The sequence below is a fragment of the Corvus cornix genome, chromosome 2 (assembly GCF_000738735.6).
Source record: "Corvus cornix cornix isolate S_Up_H32 chromosome 2, ASM73873v5, whole genome shotgun sequence".
NCBI classification, from domain to species: domain Eukaryota; kingdom Metazoa; phylum Chordata; class Aves; order Passeriformes; family Corvidae; genus Corvus; species Corvus cornix.
The window spans coordinates 84,871,033-84,893,625 of record NC_046333.1 but is presented as its reverse complement, the minus strand read 5'-3'; positions in this window follow the sequence as shown (position 1 = coordinate 84,893,625).

Below are 22,593 nucleotides of genomic sequence, written 5' to 3'. Positions count from 1 at the left end.
TCACATCCTACAAAAATAGCCTCACCCCCCCCCCCAAGTACTTTTAGTGTTTCTTCAAGTATTCATCACAGATGGAAGTGATGGGAGTTTATAATGTTGCATTTTAACGCCAGACACCATCTTCAAAAAAGTTTACATTTAAGAATATAGACATGTACAGTGTTAAATTGGTGCTTGTACTTCTATCAGTAATTTTTTCACATATGAATAAAAATAAAGTAGTGACGTAGCAGAAACAGATTGTTGTCTTAGTGGTTTCCTAAAGGGTTTAATTCAATACTTCTATCCTGAAAAAGTGTGAAGTTAATATATGCAGTGAAAAAAAGAGCAAAAGATTTATCAAGAGCTGTAACAATGAGATACAGTAAGATATACAAGTAAGCAGACTTTGTATTTCAGAGAATCTATTTTTGCAAAGAAAAAAAAGAAACAAAATCCACTGGCACAATATGATATTATCCAGGCTGAAAGGTAAGGATGCAGCTAACAAACACTGTCAGTTGGTATCATACTGAAAAATGTAAGAACTAGTGGCTGAAATCCTGCTATGACAAGTCTAAACACACTTCAGGTGGAAGAGTTTTTTTCTGTAGTGATGACCTAATTTAAAAGCCAGTTTTACAAAATCAGCCCCCCATCTGTAGGTGAGTATCAAGCAAATGTATGAAAATGTATTCTTGAAACAATATTTAATACTGCTTATAAAATAACAAAAGGAAGTCCAAACTGTATCTGGAAGAACAATTTAGAAAAAAAAAGAAAAAGGAAAACATGTATTTTGCAGTGTCATTTCAGCCATTATACAGGAATCAATATATCTGAATAGTCTGTTAAATTATTTTAGTTTAAATTTATAATGATACGTATAAAATTTTCATACAAACCCCATTTATCAGAAAGATATTCAGAAGGTAGATGTGCTTTTGCAAGTGGGGAAAGAATGAAAAATATGCTCTAAATGCTACAGAGTGAATAAAATTATAAACTCTTCCTTTCTTTAAATACACAGACTTTGATGTTTATTTTTCGTATTTTTCATCAGGTTTAAATAATTTTATATTGCTCATTTAAATTTTTTTTGTTTGTTTTCTGAAGTATTGAAGTGGTTACATTGAATTTTAGTATCTAATGATACTTATGATAATACTTAACGTGGAGGAACTCAATATTCTCTTTGAAGTTTGTGAATTATTTTATAGAGTTTGAAACCTGTGTGATAATTAGTTTTCTTTAAAAGGAATGCTGAAATTTCACTCTTTTTGGAGCATAATTTCCCTTCAAATCCTGCATACTATTTAAGCTACAGAAAAGGTTCCTGTGGTTGTGTTGTTACGAATATTCTCCGTGTGTAAATACTGATGAGACTTTTCAAATCCTATTCACATCAGCACTTAAAATATACTGTGAATTTGTACATGGTGTGAACAGTTTCCAGTAACAGAGCTAGAATCAAAATATATGGAAAGCTTTCAGAAGAGATTTTTAAATGGTCAACTCAAAATAATTTCAGGACCTATGTCAGCAACCTATTTTATCATCTAATTTTCATCATAAATACCTTAGATACTTCTAGCAGAAAAACACACACACAATATGAAGTTATTCTGTGTTTCTCCTGTTGTTGCTCTTTTACTATGTTGGTTGTCATTAGAGTTCCATATTGCTATTATCCTAAAAAGAGTCCAGTAGGTTCTCATTTCAGAAAGATCAACATAAATTTAGAGAGCAGATAGATGTAGTATAAAGTAAGACTGTTACCTATGATTTTCTTCCAAACTTAAATTCTGCTCTAAGTTCTATTTGCAAACGGAAAGCCTCAACACTGCATAATAATAAAAATTATGGTATGAATCTGAATTTAAGTTTTGAAAGACTCAAAGATGAGTTTATTTCCAAACTCCTTAGATCATTTAGGGTAAGTCAGTAGCAAGCACTTTTCTTTTAGTTACTGTTGTTGATTTCTGGGTTCTTCATTGGTCTAACAAAGTAGTATGGTTTTTTTACAACGTTTAGTCTCCAGCCTCAGTGAGATATATCCAGCATTCTCCTCAAAAGCTTTTCCTACTTTGAGGTAGCAGTAGACACATGACTAAACATGACTTTTCACACTTCTTACTTGGTCCTTTGGTTTGAGAACAGCATAAACTGACATAAATCACCTAATATGTAACACACTAAATTTGCAACAAATACTAGTATTGTTCCCAAAAAGAGTGCCCAGCTGCCTCCATTTTCCCTCATATGTCTGGACTCACTGACCTGAGTATTGATTTCTACTTTGCCTGAGGACTAGAAGAAAGAAAATATCACACCAGTCTTCAAAATGGCCAGAAGGAAGACCCAGGGCAGTACCAGACAGTCAGTCTCACCTCATTCCTTGGAAAGCTGACAGAGCACCTCATTCTGGAGGCCAGATCAGAGGGATCTTGACAAGTTGGAGAGATGGGCAACCTTCTGAAATTCACCTAAATCAAATGAAGAGTCCTGCATCTGGGGAGGAATAACCCTGGGCACCAGGACAGGATAACAGCTGACCTGCTGGAAAACAACTCTGCAAAGAAGATCTGGGGTGGAGGGTCTTGGTGGACAAAAAGCTGTCCATGAGCCAGCACTGTGCCCTGGGTTCCAAGAAGACCAATGGTATTCGAGGGTGCATTAGGAAGAGCACTGCCAGCGGGTTGAGGGAGGTGATCCTGTTCCTCTATTCAGCCATACTGAGGCCACACTCAGGCTGTGTCCAGTTCTGCGCTGCTCAGTACGAGAGAGACGTGGAGCTCCTGAAGCATATCCAGGAGAGGGCAACAAAGATGATTAAGGGACTGGAGCATCTCTCTCATGAGGAAAGGCTGAGGGAGCTGGGCCTGTTCAGCCTTAAGAAGGGTCGATTGAGAGGGCACCTCAAAAATGTCTGTAAGTATCTGAAGGGAGGGTGTTAAGAGGATGGTGCCAGGCTCTTCTCAGTGGTGCCGAGCAATAGTGCAAGAGGCAATGGGAAGAAACATGCAGAGGAAGCTCCACTTGGATATGAGGAAGAACTTCTTTGCTGTGTAGATGACTGAGAACTGGAACTGGCTGCCGTGAGAGGCTTTAGTGTCTCCTTCCCTCTAGATAATCAACAGATGTCTGAACATAATCCAAAGTAGCATGCTATATGGGACCCTGCTTGAGTGGTGAGGTCGGACCAGGTGACTTCCAGTAGTCCCTTCCAGCCTTACCCATTCTATTATTCTGTGGTATTTTCACCAGTTCTGCTTGTTGTTTTACCTCTCACATCAAAAGACTTAAATTCTACATGCCATTTATAGAGATTATAGAAGTATGTCCTTGGAAATAATTTGCTTGCTTTGAGTTTGCCCTCACAAATTCAATGCAATGAGCCTTGACACCAGCCAGAAATCAAAAACTGCAAGAAGATTAATAATACTTGAAAAGGTGAGTTGTGATTTCATTAAGAATGGATCTGATTGACAGGTCTGGCTGTAGTGCCCCCTCCCAGCAGAGATCAGAACATTACCACAGGGCTGTCTGCCACAGCCTGAACACAGAATGCTCGAGGTGGGAGCATGACCTGCTGGGCTGGACTATTGCCCTGTGTTCAGAGCAGCATTCTGTCTCTGCTCTGCTCTACTCTACCATCTCAAGGGAGAAAAAAACATAGTAAGATTAATTTGATGACTCAGATGATGCTGTGAATGCATGTGTGAGCATGAGTTTGAGCAGATGATCACCTTTCCCCAGCAGCCTTCATGCAGTTAACCCAATAAATTGAACTTAGCTTTCTTCTTTACATCTGACATCAAAATCCCAAAGGTGTTCTTTGCCTCCAATAAAGATGAAGTATTGACATGGTTTGATTAAGCCTGTGTATTGTTTTGTCATCAAACCATTGCAAATTTATAATGTCCTATATAAATAACCACAATGAAAAGTTTATTTCTTAGATATGTACAAAACAGTTTGACATTAATACTTCTAAGCAAGAAACTTCCCCTTTAAATTATCTCAAGACAAAAACCAGGCTATATAACCAACATTCAGTAACTGCAGATGCAGCCAATGCCCTGAACCACAACAAATTAATGCAGACTGAGAAATGTGGTAGTTAACAATACTTCATGTAAAAAAACTTCTTATCGTTCCTATCTTCTTGTGAATGTGCTTAATAAGACCTAGGCATTCTTTCAAAGACTTTTTTCCCCCATTTTGTATTATTTTCCAATATGCATTCTTTGGACAATAGCTCAGTTTGTTGAGCATGGTGCTAATAATGGCAAGGTTGTAGGTTCAATCCACATACAGATCATTCACTTCAGAGTTGGACTCGATGATACTTGTGGAGCCCTTCCAACTCAGAATATTCTGTGATTCTGTGAAATTTAACTTATTTCCAGCTTACAAGAAAAAAGGTTCATTAATGGAACTTCTTTCAGAGTTCAAGGATCCCGTGGCGGCTGCTGCACTTGCTAAGGTCTGCATCTCATCCGTAGATGTGAAGTCATGGGCAGAGGTTACTCTTTTTCCAGACACGGCTTGTGGAAGTCTCTTATTCCCCTTTGTGATAGCAGGAAAAAGTAAAATAAAACCAGGAAACATTATCTCATTAGAGTATAGCCAAAGTGCTAAACTGATGGTGATGGGTCACACCTGCATAAGGACCTACTTTGTGGTCTAAGCAATAATTGGGACTTAAGAAAAGAGGAGAGGATTAATAGGAAAAAAATTTATGTCAGTCTGTATGAGTAGAATTTGAGATCATTTTACAAAATTGCTGCCTTTCAACCTGTTATGTTTTATTTTAAGGCTATCCTTTTTAAAGAAAACAAAGTTATGCATTTAAAAATAACTTCTTCCCCATGCGTTCTATAGAGTCTGAAGGACTGACTTGCCCCAGGTTAATTTTCTGCTGAATTTATAAATATCAGTATCCCTTTTCACATGTTAGACCAATTGAAGTGCTCTCTTTTTCTGCTTGCTACGCCAATTATACCACCTTGTTGAAGAATCTGGTAAATTCTTATAACTGCCAGGACAATTAAGGACTGCACAGCTGGACTACTCAAAGTGTTATTTCTGGTCATCTTTTTTTAACTTATCTTTTGCTTTCTAGATTGATAAATACAACAGAAAACTAACTTTGAAGAACACAGAACAAAATATATTTTAGTTTTATACAAATAAGCATACTGTCTTAACAATGAATGCTTAAGGCAAAACAAATGATGTGCTAAGTTTTAACACTTCTTGAGTTTAAGACAACTTTATTTTCTCTATTATTATATATGACTTTTGGTGGTTTTTTGGATGCTGTTTGGGTTTTTTGACAGACTAATCCATATAATTTTACTCAGATCCCTAGTTAGTTTATCCATATTTGCACACATGTTTATGCATAACCTACCAGTTTGTTTAGTTAGGGATGTATTTTCTCTCCTTTGCACATTGTTAATCTCTAACATGGAATACTTTTTTGCATTACCTTTTGTCTTTGATAAACAGTTTAGTCAGTTGACCAGTCTCCCATTGCTTCAATTGCAGTCATATAACCACCCCCTCAATCCTCCTAGTGTTTACAATACTGACTGAGATTACAACTTTGTTTTATAATGCTATGATTTTCGTTAACTTGGAATAAAGATTTTCAAACTAAGCAAGAGATTTTTTTGGTTTTTCTCCTGGGAGTTATGAGTATTTTTACAAAAAGAGAAGCAAACTTTTAAGAAACTATGAATTGATCTCTTCAATATGTGTGAATTGGCATCACCAACATGTAAAACACCAACAGTTTTTGGTAATTAGAAGGAACAACTATTTAAAACAATATGAATTTATTTTAATTTCTGACTTTTTTAAGAACTGTTTGTAAACTATCATGGGTAGTTTGTAAACTATCAGGTACAGATATAAGAACTGACACAACAATGATTGATAAGTACCTCTAAGCAAAATTACTGGCCTCTTTCATTTCAGGAACTGCTATTCTAATCTAAAAAATCATCAAATTTGGAATAAAAAATTAACGGGAAGACTGAAAGTTTTGCACAAGTGAAGAGATGGTTAAAACCACGTTTTCTTAAAAGCAATAAATGAAAAACAATACACTAGTGAGAAAACTAAATTGAAAGAAAGTATGTATACCATTCTCTTTCTGGTTTTAATCATGTAAGAATATGAAGAATATGTTGAGAAGAGATAAAGAGTAGGGTCTGTATTACTAACTAGAATAAACCACCATTCAGTCCATATCAGTTCCTGCAGGAGGATGTAGACAGACTGTTCTGCCAGAGAGGTTGCACTTCTTTGAACAAGTTTTGGGAAGCAACAATCAGATTTAGCCTTTTGTGCTGCTCTGGTGAATATGGTCTGAAATGAAGGCTGAGCATCTCAAAGACGGTTTCAATACATTAGTCTTGACAAACATGTACAAACTTAAGGCATTCAAATATATATGAAGTTAACTTCATATTTTAGGCTGCTTCAAGATTTTGTGGCTACTGAGTAGGTAGAAGACTTCAGAATGGTGACTTGCTGGATTTTATCTCTGGATCTAGGTTTTGTTTATACGCAAAATTGCAGGAGATATCATAGCTAGTGATGAGAGTTTAACAGCATGATCTGATCACTGATATTTCTGTAGAGATACCAGAAATATCTATAGCTTTCCTAAATATTTATTACTGCTTCTTTACAAAACTATTGCATAAAAGCTTCAAATTCCTTGGATTTTTACATATATGTGTACTTGAAGTGCACTAAATGTGCATTTGGTAATGCTTACATTCTTCTGAGATCACTGGTGTGTATTGGTCATTAAAATCCTTGGAATATGCAGGAAGGCAATATGGAAAATTTAATAAATGTAGAAAGGTATAAAATTTATTTTTATTTCAGTTAAGATGAGTAAAATGGGTAAAACCCCCTTCATTTTCTTAATTCCTTCAATTTTTTTTTATAAATTTTTTTAAATAAAGATTTTCTGTACATTTATATCAGTGATTTTTCTCTGGTCTCAATATGATTGAAACATTTTGAAAAGGCCTTCTTGTAAAAAAATAATTCAGTTGGAATGGAAATAATTTTTGTAATCTCTGTCTAGTTATAAGAAAATAAATTTCTGAAATGAGAGAGCTGGAAAACCTACAGGGTAATGTTTACAGATAAAATCATGAAAAGCCTGCTGGCTACATGTTCAGCTATTGCTTATTTCAACACAGGTAAATTAATTGTTTTTAGATAACAGAAAAGTGAACTTTAGACAAAAGCATGTGAATAGAATATTTTTCAAAGTCAAATGCAAGAAAAATGAAACTTAGAGAGACTGGGCATGAATAATTTTAAAATGTTAAGTTAAAGTATTGGTGAAGTGATTATCACTCTAACCAAACTGGTCACAAAACTTTTTAATTAATGCTTCTGGTCTGCCAACCCAAGGAATAAAAATAATTGTTTTCTGTTATTTTGCAGTAAGATGAATACAGATACTCTCTGTGCAGGAAGGAATTAATAAATCTGTTTTGTGTCACATGGGTCTGTATTATGCTAGCTCCAGGGCCAGCGAATCAGAAAAGTTAGTCACATTGCTTCTCTATGGGGATTATCTTGAATTTTCAAATCAAGGTTATAATTTACTTGAATTCAAAATTTTTCATTGATTCTGAAATGTCCAACAACATGGAGGAAATTATCTGTTTCCCAAGGACTGCTTTCTGAGATTAAAAATTGCACATTTCTATGAACAACAAAATTACATCTGCCTAGGGTCCTGCTAGTTGCCAGTAAGTATTAGCCCAGTGACTGGGACTTGCTCCTTGGGCTAATAGAAAAAAAAAGGAAAGGTGAAATACAGAGATAATATATAGAAAAATAAAAAGAGTACATGGAAATACAATGCAGAGAAGGCAATATAAAACAGGAATATGATTTAAAGATGCAAAATATCTAAAGAGGTACAAGCAGCTGGAAGGTCAGGATTGTCCAAGAAGGGAATTTTTAAATGTTTGGCACTGGAGGGCAAATGGAAAGCTACTCTCAGCACTTGTTCCTCTGTACAGTCCACAGATCAGCTGACAGGTTTGCTTTAGTAGCTCCTGTGGGTGCCATGACTGTCAAATGGCTCATGCATGCTCTGTGCCTAACAAAGGATTTCTGGTACTGCAACCCCATATAAAGTTTTGACTCAGTGGAAATGTGTTCACATTGGTTTTTTCAGACAACTGGAGATGATTTGGATTCATACCAAAGGACTCAGACCACTGATGTAGATGAGGAAACTGATTCTCCTATGAAGCAAGCAAAGAGTACGTTAATTGCAGAGAATACTGTTGTATTTCTGCCAGGTGCTGGAAATATACTGATTAAAGAAAAAATTCTGGAAATATTATGGTATGTGTACTGTCTCATTTAGCATCCTTTGCAAAAAATGTTGCTATATCTTTTGTCAAGAATAAATTGGGAGACCTGGCAGAAGAGGAATAGGAGCACATATCAAGAGTAGTGTTTTGACTATCAGAAAATTCTTACGTTACAAATTTTACTTGAAGACTTAAGAAGATAATACCAACCATGTTTGAAATTGCGTTAAGTGATCTCTGAGCACAATATTTAACAGTACTATGGGAAAATTCTGAAAGATACTTTTCCATTCTGGTAACTGATCATATACTGCTGATTGTAGAATTTAAGAGTTCTCTTCAGTTTGAAGATCTGATGGTAAGAAAAACAAAAATCTCAAATATGTAAGACATTTAGCATGGCTAAAATACTCAGATCTCAGATCTGTTTAGTGTACAGTATGTGGAATTGTTGCCACCTGAAACATCTTTTCAAGTAAGTAACTTGTCAGGGTGATGAGAAAATAAGGATCACTACTTTTTCACAAAAAATGCCCCATACTTGCTCTAAAGTTTGAACCATGAAATATGGTAAAAAATTGCAGGCATCTTAGTCCTCTTGGGGAAAAAAAAATCAGTCATTTTCCTGCATCAATCAAGATCAAACTAATACTGATGCAAATATTAGAATCCAGGTGAAATATTTTTGCCATATTTTGAACATGACTTGTGCTGAGGCTGGGTTTGCAGCTGGGTAAGCATTTAGGGGTGCTTTGATCTAAACAAGAGTCTGCAGTATTCTCATTTGATGATATACACATAAAAATGCTGGTAAATTTGAATTAGTTCTAAGCTTGATTGAAACTTCTAATTTCCATTCCTCAGGCAACATTTTTAGTATAAAATTTATGCCTATGAAGCAGAAACTTTTTATAAATCATATATCATGGAATTTGCAAACTGACTCAGGAAAATACTTGGCATCTTGTGGGAAGATTTCACACTTTGTTTGCACAACATCTTCATAATGTGCTTGTTGAAGCTTGCTGGAGAGACAGAGACAGTAAAAATGAAAAATATCACCTTAGAGTCCTTCCTCTTGACCTTTTTTTTTCCTTTTCAATAAGGCAATAATAGTCACCACTCTCAAATACTTTAGTCAGTGCAACTGACTGCTAGAAACTTCAATCCGCTAAGTGACAACCACAACCAAAGCTAGCAGAATGGTTTTATATGATTTACCCTAGAGAGTACAGAATTTTTTTCTTTACAAACCACCACTGAATATAACAGACGACAGCTACTCCACCTTCACTTGTTTTGACCTGTTCAGAAATGTGAAAGTATAGTTACTAGAATTACAATATTTCTGTCAGTCTCTAGATGTTACAATAACTTCCTTTTCATCACCTGGATCATTGCTTCCATCACTGATAAGAACAAATAGGGGCTTCATGAAATGGGCAGCGGCTCTATTAGTGAGTGCAATTGACAAACCATTTTGTCCAGATGCAGAATTACTGGCAATGTTACTGTCTAAGATCATAGCTTTGTAAAGTGATCAAGTGCCTGCAAATTGAAAATTGTGTTCTACAAGGAAAATAGAAAGCAATATCTCAATCTCAATAACTGTTCTAAGTGAAAAGTGGTTTTATCATCCTAGAAGTACAGGGGTATACAAAAGGAGAGTGTTGTCTTTAAATTGGAAGTAAAATACCCTAAAAATGTTGGCAACTGTAAGAGAACTCTGAATCCTTTTTTGTTTCACAGTTGTAAGTTCAGGAAAGTGCATGGTTTCCTTTGTTCACATCCATTAATGTTTTGTTAATATTGCTACTGTTATTTGTGCTGCATAATGAAAGTCACTGATTTCTCAAGGTTTATTTGCTACATGTGGTCAATCCATGCTTTATTATTTCAAAACTCAAGAGATAATACACTATGTCAGAAGATGACTTGTAGAAGACAGCAACAATTGAAGGAAATCATGGTCTGAAAGCAGATTCTGGTGAGCTTTTTGTGCCTCTGCTAGGGTTGAGACAGCATTTTATTTTTGGGGGAGGTTGAAAATTGTCTGACCACATCTTTTCTACATAATAGATTGCTATTACTTTGATCATAGAATCATAGAATATCCTGAGTTGGAGGGCACCCACAAGGATCATCAAGTCCAACTACTGGCCCTAGGGCCACCCCAAAAATGTGCCTGGGAGGATTGTCCAAAGGCTTGTTGAACACTGTCAGGCTGAACATTGCAGCTTCTTCCCTGGGGAGCCTGTTCCAGTGCCCAGCCACCCCCTGGGTAAAGAACCTTTTCCTAATTCCTAAATCAACAACACAGCTTTGTACTATTCTTTCTGGTCCTGTCACCGGTCACCACAGAGAAGAGATCAGTATCTGCCTGTCCACTCCTTCTTATGACTAAGACGTAAGTTGTGATAAGGTCTCCCCTCAGTGTCCTCTTCTCCAGGCTGAACAGTCCAAGTGACCCCAGCTACTCCTCATATGGCTTTTTGTCTAAACCCTTCACCATCCTCATGGCCCTCCTTTGGACACTCTCCAACAGCTTTATATCTTTCTTGTATTGTAGCACCCAAAACAGCACACAATACTCGAGGTGAGTACTCCACTGTTCTATGCTCACACAAGCCATACCACTTTCTTGTTTTCCTGATCCCACATAAACAGAGCAGTATTCCAATAACCAGTTCTACTAGGAAAGCTCTTCCTTTCCTTTGCTTTTACTTCCTTTCCTTTTTGCTTTTGAGATCATGCTTTCAACTGTCATTCTACACTCCGAATCTTGATTCTACTGAAGGGAAATCATGGAAGGGAAAGTACCAAAGGGAAAGTTGGAGGAAAACAAATTTAATTATTAAAGCACCCTTTGGGGCCGTCTATTCTAGTAAATTAAGCATTACCAGGAACATTTCTTAGCAATACAACATGAATATTCTAGGAAGTTATCTCTGGCAAAACTTGTTCCAATCCAGCTGGTACTTTCCCTAAAATCTTCAGGTCCAGTTCACATTTCAGGGATATTTCTGTTTGCTAATATAGATAATACTATGTTATTTTGAACTATGAGGCTGTTCCTACTCAGGGTGGCCTTAAAGCTTTGTGTCTGCCATGCTACACCCAAGGCCCCTTTACACTTTTTTTTTTTTTATCATGGAGGACGGTAGACTCAGTCCACTATGATTTAAGAAGGCCACCAGATGAAATGTCCAGGGCTCTGACCACATGAAAGCAGCATAGGCCATACACTTGGCAGGTCCAGTGCAAATCACTAACATAGAGTAAAATTATCTGTTAGGGTGATATTTATATGAGAAAATAAATGAGAAGCATTGTAGATAGAAAAAAATTTAAGATAACAACTCAATAAAATTGCTGACCAATGCAGAAGATAGAGGGGCAACCATAAATATCAAATAAATAACAAAACTGGGACAATGGAGAAAGATTAAACAGGTGTGGGATGCTAATTCGGAAGAATATAAAGTTTGGTGTGGTTGCAATTGTTTGGGGATACCTTTTGAACAACCTTGCGCCTGATGAAGACAAACAAGAAAAAAAAATTGTTTCTCAGGCTACCTGCATATGCCTTTTGTTTTCAAAGGAGAGCAACATGTTTTTTCTAATGCTGATGAAAGAATGCCCAGACAAAAAAGACTGGACTTCCTAATAGTACCCTTCATATCAAAATAGTGTGAGCATCGTTTGCCTTTCTCAAATGGTGGAATTAAGAATAGAGACCAATATCAACAACTTTTTATTTTGTATATTGATTTCAACTTCTTTTGTGGTCAAAAGCACCCATTAATTTTTTTTTTTTTTTTAATACCCTGTTCAGACATTGACTTCAGCCTATTCCAAGTTGCCTAAAGGAGTGAAGGGTAAAGTAAGGCAGGTGGGAAGTAGGATCCCTTGTTTTTTTCAAGAATAAAGAGATTCTCCGCTCATTTTATGATGATATTGCCTAATGAAGTAAATGGTCCTAATTTTAGCTTCCCACTCTGAAAACATCTGTGCACTTCTGAGTCAGACGACAGGACCATGAGCTTCCTGGTTCCTGTCATAGTCCTGATTAAAAAAGACTCAAATTACATCGAGTAAGGATGCTATTGGTAGGGTGTGGGAGGTGTTATTTAAATTTTGAGCTTCATAGTACTTTCTTGTGCTGAAATTAGACACCACACCATCACTTCTGCTTAATTCTACATTTGCTTAAAACATGCACGGCACATAAAGTGACATTGAGTGTAATCTTAAGCAATTGTATGTTACCTTATGTGAACCCTAGAGATAGCTGAGAAGATCAATATTTTTCAGAGGAAAAGTAATTAAAGACCAAGAGATTTGAGAATTTTAAGAGGTTTCCTTTGCAGTATAAACAATGGACACAATCCCAATTGCAGCCACTATTCTCTTTCACAAAATTATCTGTGTCCTTATTCGGAGTTTGCTTGCTAGGTATATTAACTTCCAAAGTGGCTACAAGGTTATTTTCGCATTTGATTTAGTAGAAAAGATGGCAATATTCTGTGTTCAATGTGCCCTATGACTTTGTAGTCTTACAGTATGTTTTTTCCATGATAAAACTGGAATGGCAAGAAGAATATGATTCACAATTCCACAGTAACCCCTTGCTTGTATTCAAGTTGAAAACAAAATCCAAAGGTGATGTTAGGTAAGCTGGGAAAGCTTCCATGAGTACACTGCACCTGCTAATGCAGTGTTAAAAAAGAGATGCTTGGAGATTAATGAAACCCTTTCCAGCATTCTACAGAAATTAATTTTCTTGGTGCTACTGTTCCTCAAAGACTAAATTCAGCCTGAACATACAGGTCATGTTAAGAATGAATGCCTCACTTTAGGATATACGTACATGGAAGAGCAATTAAAGCTGTTATTCTTATCTGTTCATGGGTCAACCTGACATTAAGTGGTTAATTTGAGTCATAAATATTGACACTTCAGTTTACTCAGTATTTCTTTAAAATGAACAAGTAAAGTGACTTCTTTCCTTTTATTTATGGGGATGGGAAATGAGCACATTCTTTAAAGGGCCTTTCTTCTTTAAAAGTTTAAATACCCTGTTTTGGATGGTGTATTTCAGTTGTTCAGAGCATCATTTTTAAACTGCTGCTTTCTCTTCATTTTTCATTCAGTTTGCATCATTTTTTCCCTTTTAATGTCTGTCCTTTTACATGCTGCTGTTAGAGCCCTCCTTAACAAATATCTAGAACTCCTATTAAGTTCAGTGGGATTTCCTCGCACCAAGGCTTCATCCTGATCAAAGTTGTCAGTGTAACCTGTAATATATAGTGGAATTAAAGAATATCAAATATACAGTTTCTGCCTGTAGCGTGTGTGACACTGTGAAACAAATATATTTTCCATTACCAAACGTGTAATCTGTTTTATATTTTTGCTTATTTTGGATAACATTATTTCAGAACCCCACAATTACCTCTGATAGAATAAGCAAAAGCACAGACCAAAAGAGAAATGTTGTAAAATGAATGAGGAACCTCAGTTCCCAGAAGTTCAGTATTTCCACATCAAAGTATTCAAAATACGCAGGTTACAACAAAGTACTTAAAAAGTATGTGAAGTACTCACAAATAAGAGCTATTGACAGTTATGGAAAGACTCACCGAAAAGATTATGCAAAATGATTGTTGAACAAAACAAGCTGCAGTTGTTCCACATTAAGGCAAAAAATGTCACAAACTATTTTGAAAGTTGTTCGTTACATTATTCTGACTGAAGAAAGTTGGCATGAGTCACCACATTTTGTGTTGCATCTGATGGTATGAATTTGAACAAAAATATTTTTCAAGCCAGAAAACTAATGTGACAGACCTAACCTCAAAATTATCATATCTCAAAGTTGTCTGAAAAGAAGTTAGTTTATGATAATATTTATACCTATCTCTTAAGCTTATTTATAGTACTGCATAGTGCTACTTTGTAGTGGCATTTCTAGAACAGGGGAAGTCAATTTATAAGGTAGAGTAATCACTAAGTGGTTGCTGAGAACCATTCTAAAACGGAAATATCTTAGAAGCAAGATTCTTGATTTACTTGCTGAAATAGACAATCTGGTTATTTCCCATGTTTGAATTGATTTGATTCTTTTCTCTTACTAAGAAAAATTGCAAATAGGATTATTTTCAGGTATCTTGATATAAAAGAAATACAGTTTATCTGTGAAATAAGTGAAATATACTTTCTTTAGGAAAAAGAAGAATCTTTTTCCAGTGCAGATATAGTTCACTGCTTCCTGGGTGGCTTTTTGCCTTCATTAACACTTCCCTGCCAAGGCAGAATATCTGATCAATATTTTTAAAATACAACTTTACTGTCAACATCCCCATTTGTTTTTCTTTCTTGCTTTAACACAGTTTGATCACTGGCTGCCTGTCAGAGACTGAAATATTATAGTTTATGAATTAAACATTTTCTTAAAGGACTATTTAGAACTGTATTACAAAAGCTGCAGTGAAGACTAACACACCCTGGATAGGGCCCTGAGTGAGGCCTTACACTGCTCGCCAGATGAAGATAAGATAAAGCTCAGGGCTGGGGACATTCACAAAGCACAGGCTTAACACCTCCAAGGTGGAGACCACAGCCCCAGGGCTATCAGCTGCCAGGCTCGAACAGACCCTCCACCAAAGGGAGGGGGGAGGAGAGGCTATGGGTATCTGGGAAAAGCCTCTGGTCAGAGGGACAGTGACTGCCCATCCTCCACTGTGCAGAGGAGCCCAGCTGAGGGGTCCTCACCAGGGAAGGGGGGGAGTTATCCACAGCAGAAGGGGGTGACATGGCCCATCACAGGGCCCCCCTCAAAGGGGTCCCCAGACCCTGCATTAGAGCACCAGAGATGATGCAACAAACCCTCGGTGGTGCAGGGGACAGTGTGTAAAACTAGCCCCTGCAAGGGAAACACGTGGGCGTTCCCACCTGGCCCAAAGTGTATATTAATCCACAGAGTTCTGTACTCTTTGGCATGTGGTGTGGTGCTGTGTGGGGGCGTGGCATGTGGCGTGTGGCGGCGTGGCCACGGCGGCAACGGGACCCTCACCACCAGAAGACCAGATGGAGGGTCATTGGGACCCTCGGATGGGTGATATGCTTCCACCTAACCCCTGTCACCTCTCCCTGTTCCCCCACCCCCCCTCACGCACACTTCTTTTTTCCATTTCTTTCTTTCTTTTCTCTTTCCTTCTCTTTGCTTCTTTTACTATTAAATGAAACACATCAATTTTTTGGCATCAACATTTAATCTCATTTGGTTTTAATCTCGTTTCTGGGAATATTTTGAACCTTCTAAGTTCTTTCCGGTTTATGCACAGAGACTTAGCTTTCTTTGCTTTTCTGGGTTTAAACCGGATCGTAACACTTCCCAAATTCCTTCTAGGTCTCTAAGTCCTCCTCTTAGCTTGCTGCCAATATTGTGTCTAAAGTATGAAAAGTTTACGTGATGCCAAACTTTAAAACATGCCCTAATCATGGCGCCTCCAGTAGCCACCTGAATTCCCTGCTAAAGGTTGGTGAACCAGAGATTTTATTCCACTGGGACCGTCAGCTAAGTAACAGCCATGATCATTTCAGAACAAACAGGTAGCCACAAACTTTTACAGGAATCTCAGGTTCTCTCATGCCAAAATCTATTTAACCTTGATTTGTTAAGATTAGAAAAGAAATGCAAACTGGTGCATGAGGGAAATACAGTTTTTATGTGCAATTTGTTTTACCTAAATGGCATGGCTATGGGTTATTACAGGCCTATTCAAGGACACAAGGTAGACATCACTCTTCCAGAGGGATCTTCAGACATCTTCAGATATCTTTTAGAGAATCTTCATATGGGAATGAGCCCTGGTATTGAGGACAGAATAACAGCAGGAAAAGTGTCCTTATCTGAACTGGCTCAGTTACGGTTCTGAATAACCCCCCCAAGGATGGATGGATTTTTGTTCTCATCTTTTGCATAATACCAGTCTTACTCAAGACCTAATGAGAAGTGTAATAAGCACAAAAAGTAATTCTTCTCTTGGTTTCTCTGAGTTTCAGAATTAGCTAGCTCCAGTCTTTAATAAGAAGTTAGTATCCCTTGACAGTACAAGTCTTTTAGCTACAACTTTAAAGATCTGTTTCTGAGGATTGGCCAGACACAAGACAGCAGCAATATATGTCTATCTGGCCAACTATGTATTTGCTTGATTAGCAAATACCTTTTGCTACATCTTTAGGCTTTATTTTTTGCAAGGAACAAAGGGACTTGAAAACGCTTTGAAAGTGTTGTCTCATAAAGGACTAAACAATTTAGCTCTGAAATCCTTTGTGCTGGAAGTTCCGTATGAAAATAACATGTGATTGCCTTGACAAAATCGCAATATTTGCCTCTTATTTAAAGACCATATATCACAATTAAATTATCTTCTGAAAACAGTAAGTCTAGTTAAATTGCTCATCTTAACATCTGTGTACAGTTCTCAGTAATCAGTTTGGGTTTTTTTCTGTGTAAATCTGTCAGGAAGAAATTTATATTCTTGAGGGCAAAGAGACTTCCAGTAGCTGTACACCCAGCTGTGTATTCACTGTGGGATTACCACAGCAAATGCACTTCTTCCACGAAAGCACTGGTGTTAAGATGAAAAAACTCATTTCATATAAGGTTTATAGCTATCTGAGAAATTAAATACATTTAATTTTCTGAGAGTGGTAGAAAACCTACTTCTAAAATTTTGCCATTATCACATCAGGCAGATTGACAGCCTCGACATGAAGTTGTTGAGTGGCCACTAGAACAGAACCATGCCAGTCATTGACTTAAAACCAAAACTTTGTCTGCTTGGCAGGATGGGCATGGTGGGCAAATAATAATTTCTTTTCTGCAAAAACACGCATGTGTACACCCTGCATTCAGACCAGAATAGCCTACAGGGTCTCCGGTATACTCAAGGCTTTTGAGTCTTGTTTTCTCCTGTCTTTAAATGTGTTGTTCATTAGGTGGTGTGGGGAATTGATGAATGTGCTTCTCTGATTACATAGGTTACACTTTTGAGGAATGCAATTGTAAAACTAATAAAATACTAGTTTAATAAAAAAGCTATAAAAACAATAAATAAGCAACCCTCCCCTGCTCCCCAACCTATTTTTTTTTAAATTGAGCTGAATAATTCATAAACAAAGATGTCTAAAAAGAGAAATTAAGATCTTCATTGTGAATGTTTATTTTATTCCAGTTGAACCAAGCTCCTTGACTCTGAATTCCTTTACTGGATGCAGCTTGATAATTCAGTATTAAAGACTATTTGCCAGGAGAGAGCATGCAGTCACTATGCACAGATTGCAAATTAAAGCAATATTGAAGCATTCAGATAGACTTCTTCTCATCAGAACCTCATGCTCTAGAAGGTTTCACCTTCTCCGGTTATGCTGAGGCTGTGTAAAACAGCAGTCAAATAATACTGTCCTGGACTGCAGAGACAGCACAGTCCTGTAGGACCTATGGACTGTCCTATAGGCCAGTTATACATGATTTTGTGTGAGCACAATTTTTTCTGAAGCAGAGCGCTGACATCCAGAGCTCTCTCCCAAGAGCTAATGCTTTCCCAGTGTCATTAGCTCATCATGTTCCAGACACCTGAGCCTGTCATGAGAACTGTGATAATAATGTTCAGCAGCCTTGTTTTGTGCACCTATTCTGACTTCTGCCAGTCATTAATCTCTTTGGGGTGCAGCAACCTACTGCCTGCAAGGCAGCAATTGAGGTCTGTGCGGCTGTGAGTCAGTTCTCCCTCTTCCAAAACGTACCCCTGGGGAGCACTGAGTCACACAAACCTCCATCCTGACACCAGTTGTCTGGAGCCATTTGCAAGTTTTGCATTCTTGTCCTCTGAGCTTTCACTGTACATACTAAAAGCACTCCTACTCTATCTTCTATGGTCACGCAAGGCTTGGGGACTGTCAAGGGAGATTTAATGACTTCATTGATAGCTTTATTGTCTGATCTCATGACACCCATGTTTTCTGGAAAACTGAAAATATGAGGGATGCTAGAAACCTCATCCTCCTGTATGAATCAGGAGGTCTGAAAGTCCGTATGAGTCCTGAGAAATGCTGTCTACCCCATGCTGGAGGGGTAAGCCCTGGACAGCTCAGGTCTCATGGGTTGTTCAGCCAAGCATTATCCGTTTAAGGATGGATGGAGGGGAAATGTGCATTTGGTCATCTTACTTCACGGTCAGGAACTGTGAATGACATTATGTTCTATCAAATCCAATGATATCAAGGCAATTTCATTCTGCCTTTTCACTCTGCAAGGAAGTGAACTTTCTACCCAGACTGTACTCATTAAGAACAAGTACTTAAGCTACAATTTTTCCTCCCTCCATTATCTTCTGCTAGCAGTCACAGTACCCAGGATGTCGTAAGCTTCTAATGCATTTCCCTCTTAGAGGAATATAGGTTGTACTAGAAAACTCATCCATTTTTTCAAATCTGTCCCTTATAGTGGTTTAGCTATACTCCTACAATCCTTTTTTCTCAGTACAGCTAGGACTGCAGATACACATTTTATTAGCAAGCACTTTCCATTTTCTCCCCATGCATCTGAGGGAGCACTCAGCTTCATTTGCTGACCTGCTGCTGCACAGTTTGCATATTCTTTTATAACCTGCTATTCCTATTTCAAACCAACTCTTTGAAATGAGCATGAGCTATATAGACACTCACCACCAGGACTTAGCAGCACCAGGGTAGTGATTAACTTTTTTGTGTGTTTTTACCCATCACTACTTAAAGCTGGGCTGACAACCTCATGCATCCTCCGACCTCTCCATGTGTAGATACAGAAGCCTTGAGCAAATTCTGCCCTTTGGTATGAATCTGCTATGAGGTGTTGAGCTCCTCGTTCACAACTGAGAACTTGCATCCATTTCTGGGATGCTTTGAGCTCTTCTCTTTGGTAACCAGAAGCCAGGAGAACTTGTTGAGATGGTATTATGCCTACATCTTCTGCCAAACTCAGGTTGTAATCTGCTGTCCTACAGACAGTCTTTCAGCAGAGGTGCAGAGACACAAGATAACAGTGATGTTGCCAGGCTGACAAGGACAGATTTCTTCCTTCCATGGATCATCTCACCACTTGTTGCCTGGCTTAACACTTTGCCCTTGTCTGCTAGCTTCCCAAATGAAGAAGGAAGACAGAGATGTCATCAGCAACTGCAACCTAAATGGATAGCTGCCTTTTAAAATTATAAAAGGAGAGTATCTGCAAGCAGAAATTGTTTCAGCATCTAGGGCACCTTTAATCAGTTCTATTTGTACTGTGTCATGCTGGTTCCCTTCACCCCTTAAGTCTGTAAAAGGGAAGGGATGATACTGTTTTGCTTTACTGTAGATCCTTCTGAGGGTCCTGATTGCTGTTCTGCATAAGAATATTATACTACAACACCAATTAATCTGTAATCAACAATTTCTTCTGTCTTGGGGAGTACAGAGGCTCCATAAAAAGTGTATGATCCAGAAAAGAGTGTCAGCTGTGTAGGTTGGTGCCACAAATACCAACAACTCCTTGCATTCTGCATAGAGAGCAACATAGAAGAGAACTCTTACTGCTTCTTCACAGAATCTGTGTAACATTTTAATAATGACATCCTCAAGCAAGTTCATTAAATAGAAGTAGCATTGCCAAAATTATATACACCTAATAAAAGTTATATACACCTATATAAACCTAAAATAAGTGCACACCTCCACACAGGCTAATACATGCATGTTTGCAACATAAGCTGTTAAACTTTTACACTTTCTTTTTCATGGGTATAAAGTATCTCTTGCTGATTTATAGGATTTCTATGTATCTCATGATCTTGTTGCAATGAGACAATTTTGATATGATGCTAGGAAAGTGACCTGAAACTAAGATGGTTTCATTATCTTGCCAAATACACTTATCCTGATAAGGCTTGTCATATATTAGCCATTGGTATGTGGGACCTAAAGTGAATAAGCAGGTCAATAGCATAGCATCAAAAGACAATAGGCTCCTCCAGAGCAGAAAGACAGAAGAAATTTCTAACAAGCTCCATACTCCCCAACATAAGAGTACATACCCAAGGGATTGTCCAATGGATTTTTTTGTGCAAATCAGTAAGCAGGCATATTTATCACCAAGGTAAATTATTAAAACACAGGTTATATGTTGCTGTACATGTATATAATATGTGATCCTTAGCAATGGTTTCTACTGCCCTTGTCTGTCTTTCACTGTCATCTTGATTATCTAAAACAACATTTCTTACTGTAATGCTGCTATAAAATACTGACAACTGAGCCCTTCAGACAGGGCTGTGGTGCTGAGGATCTCTGTCATTCTTGCAGAACTGTGGGATGGGCTGCGTTGTGCCCAGGCTCACAGCAAGAGTGTCTCATGATACACACTCTTCACACATGCAAGTTCCACCCATCATGCTGTGCTCCTCATCTGGCAGCAGAGAAGGATACTGGTAGTTAGTCTTTCTAGGCTGGGAATTGCTGACTAGCATGCAGTTATCTCAAGGTGATTGTTGTGTGGGTGGTATTATGTTATCTTCAGCAGAGGTGCCTGCTCAGCCATCCACTAGGCTAATGAAGGTATGTCAAACCACTGAGAGTTCAAACTCTGTTAATTAATTCAGCAAAGACCATTGGTAACTGTGTGCCTAATTTAGTATGCTTATTCAAGTGGTAGAAAAACTTCAAGGTAACCAAAAAGAAACTCTGCAAAGAGCCATTCTGAGAAAGCTCCAAAAGAGAAAACACTGACTTCTTACATTGCATGTCATCAGGTGCGGTTACATTTATATATTGATGGAGGCATGCCTGAGTGAGTATCAAAACTATTAGTGCCTCTGTGACAACCACTGTGATGGAGGAGAATGCAACTTTTCTGTACCTATGAAGCAGACAGTTAAATATCTAATATGCATTGCTAGATGACACAAATCCCAAGCATTAGCAGAGGCATACAAAGTCTGAAAGAGAGCAGACCTTAAAAAAAAGTAACTTGACCTCCAAAGTAGCTTGAAATATGTGGTAATCACTTTCCCCATAATGTGTAATGGAGAAGCTTTAATGCATTGTCTAACATCATACATGTATCACTTCAGGGATTAGTGGAGCACCAGGATATCAAAAGGAATTATCTTCAGAGAGCTTATACATGCATGTCTGTTTGAATGTTCCATGCTGGCATTGTTATCATTGTACTAAAAATACTAACAATTTCATACCTCAAATAGTTAATGGCTGTTGTAACTTCATTAACGTAAACAGTCTCTGTCATGTTTAAGGCAACCTTAAATGCCTTTTCTGTTATACTCATATTTGTTATTAAAAAAAAAGGCCACACCGTTAACTTGTCCCCACAAAATTCTAACTGGTTTCTATGTGTCTACCACCCTAACTGTTATTGTTAAAAGCCTTTGGAAAACCAGTAAGTATTTTAACAGATGGCAGTACCAAGTTTTAAGATATAGTAAAAAAAAGAGAGGATCTGGAAGATGTTCAGTGACACATATGCTTGAAATTGTTCTTAAGTCACACTTCCTTGTTTTTCACTACTTTTTAAGGAAACAGGAAAAAGCATAGGCAGGGGCTGTAAACTATAAATTTTTTTCATTTTGGAAAAACTCAAAATAAAATATGTGTGTCATCTGTTTAAGGGATGTTTATGAGGTTTTTGTGAGATATGAAAAAAAGCAAATGCAGAGTTTCCAAAAAAGAAATTTACTTACATGCACCCACAGAAAACACTGATGATGTTGTACTGATACGTTCACAACACCTTCAAGAATGAGTAAATCTATCTGAAACAGATCAACTCAAGAACTGCCGGAATGACTGGAGAAGTCATTTAGAAGTTAGAAGTCCTCTAACTTTTGATGAAAAATTAAAAGACCTAATCTTGTGTAACTACAAATAAGAATATACCGAAGTCGATCTTGCTCTGGAGTACAAATAGGTGAATAAAGAGTTTGGCCTACTAGAAATGTCGGTGTAAATTGCTCATGACTAACTTTATTTATGTAATTATAAAAGTTTTCTAAGTATTCAAAGTCAGTGGGTTTCAGAGCAAAGTTCTAATTAACAACAGGGTAAAAAAAGAAAAGTACAATTAGTATCCAACTGGAGCTTGGTCTTGGAATTTACCAACTTAAAGCAGTGCGTATCTTAAAACTTAAGAAGCAGTGACCTATTTAAA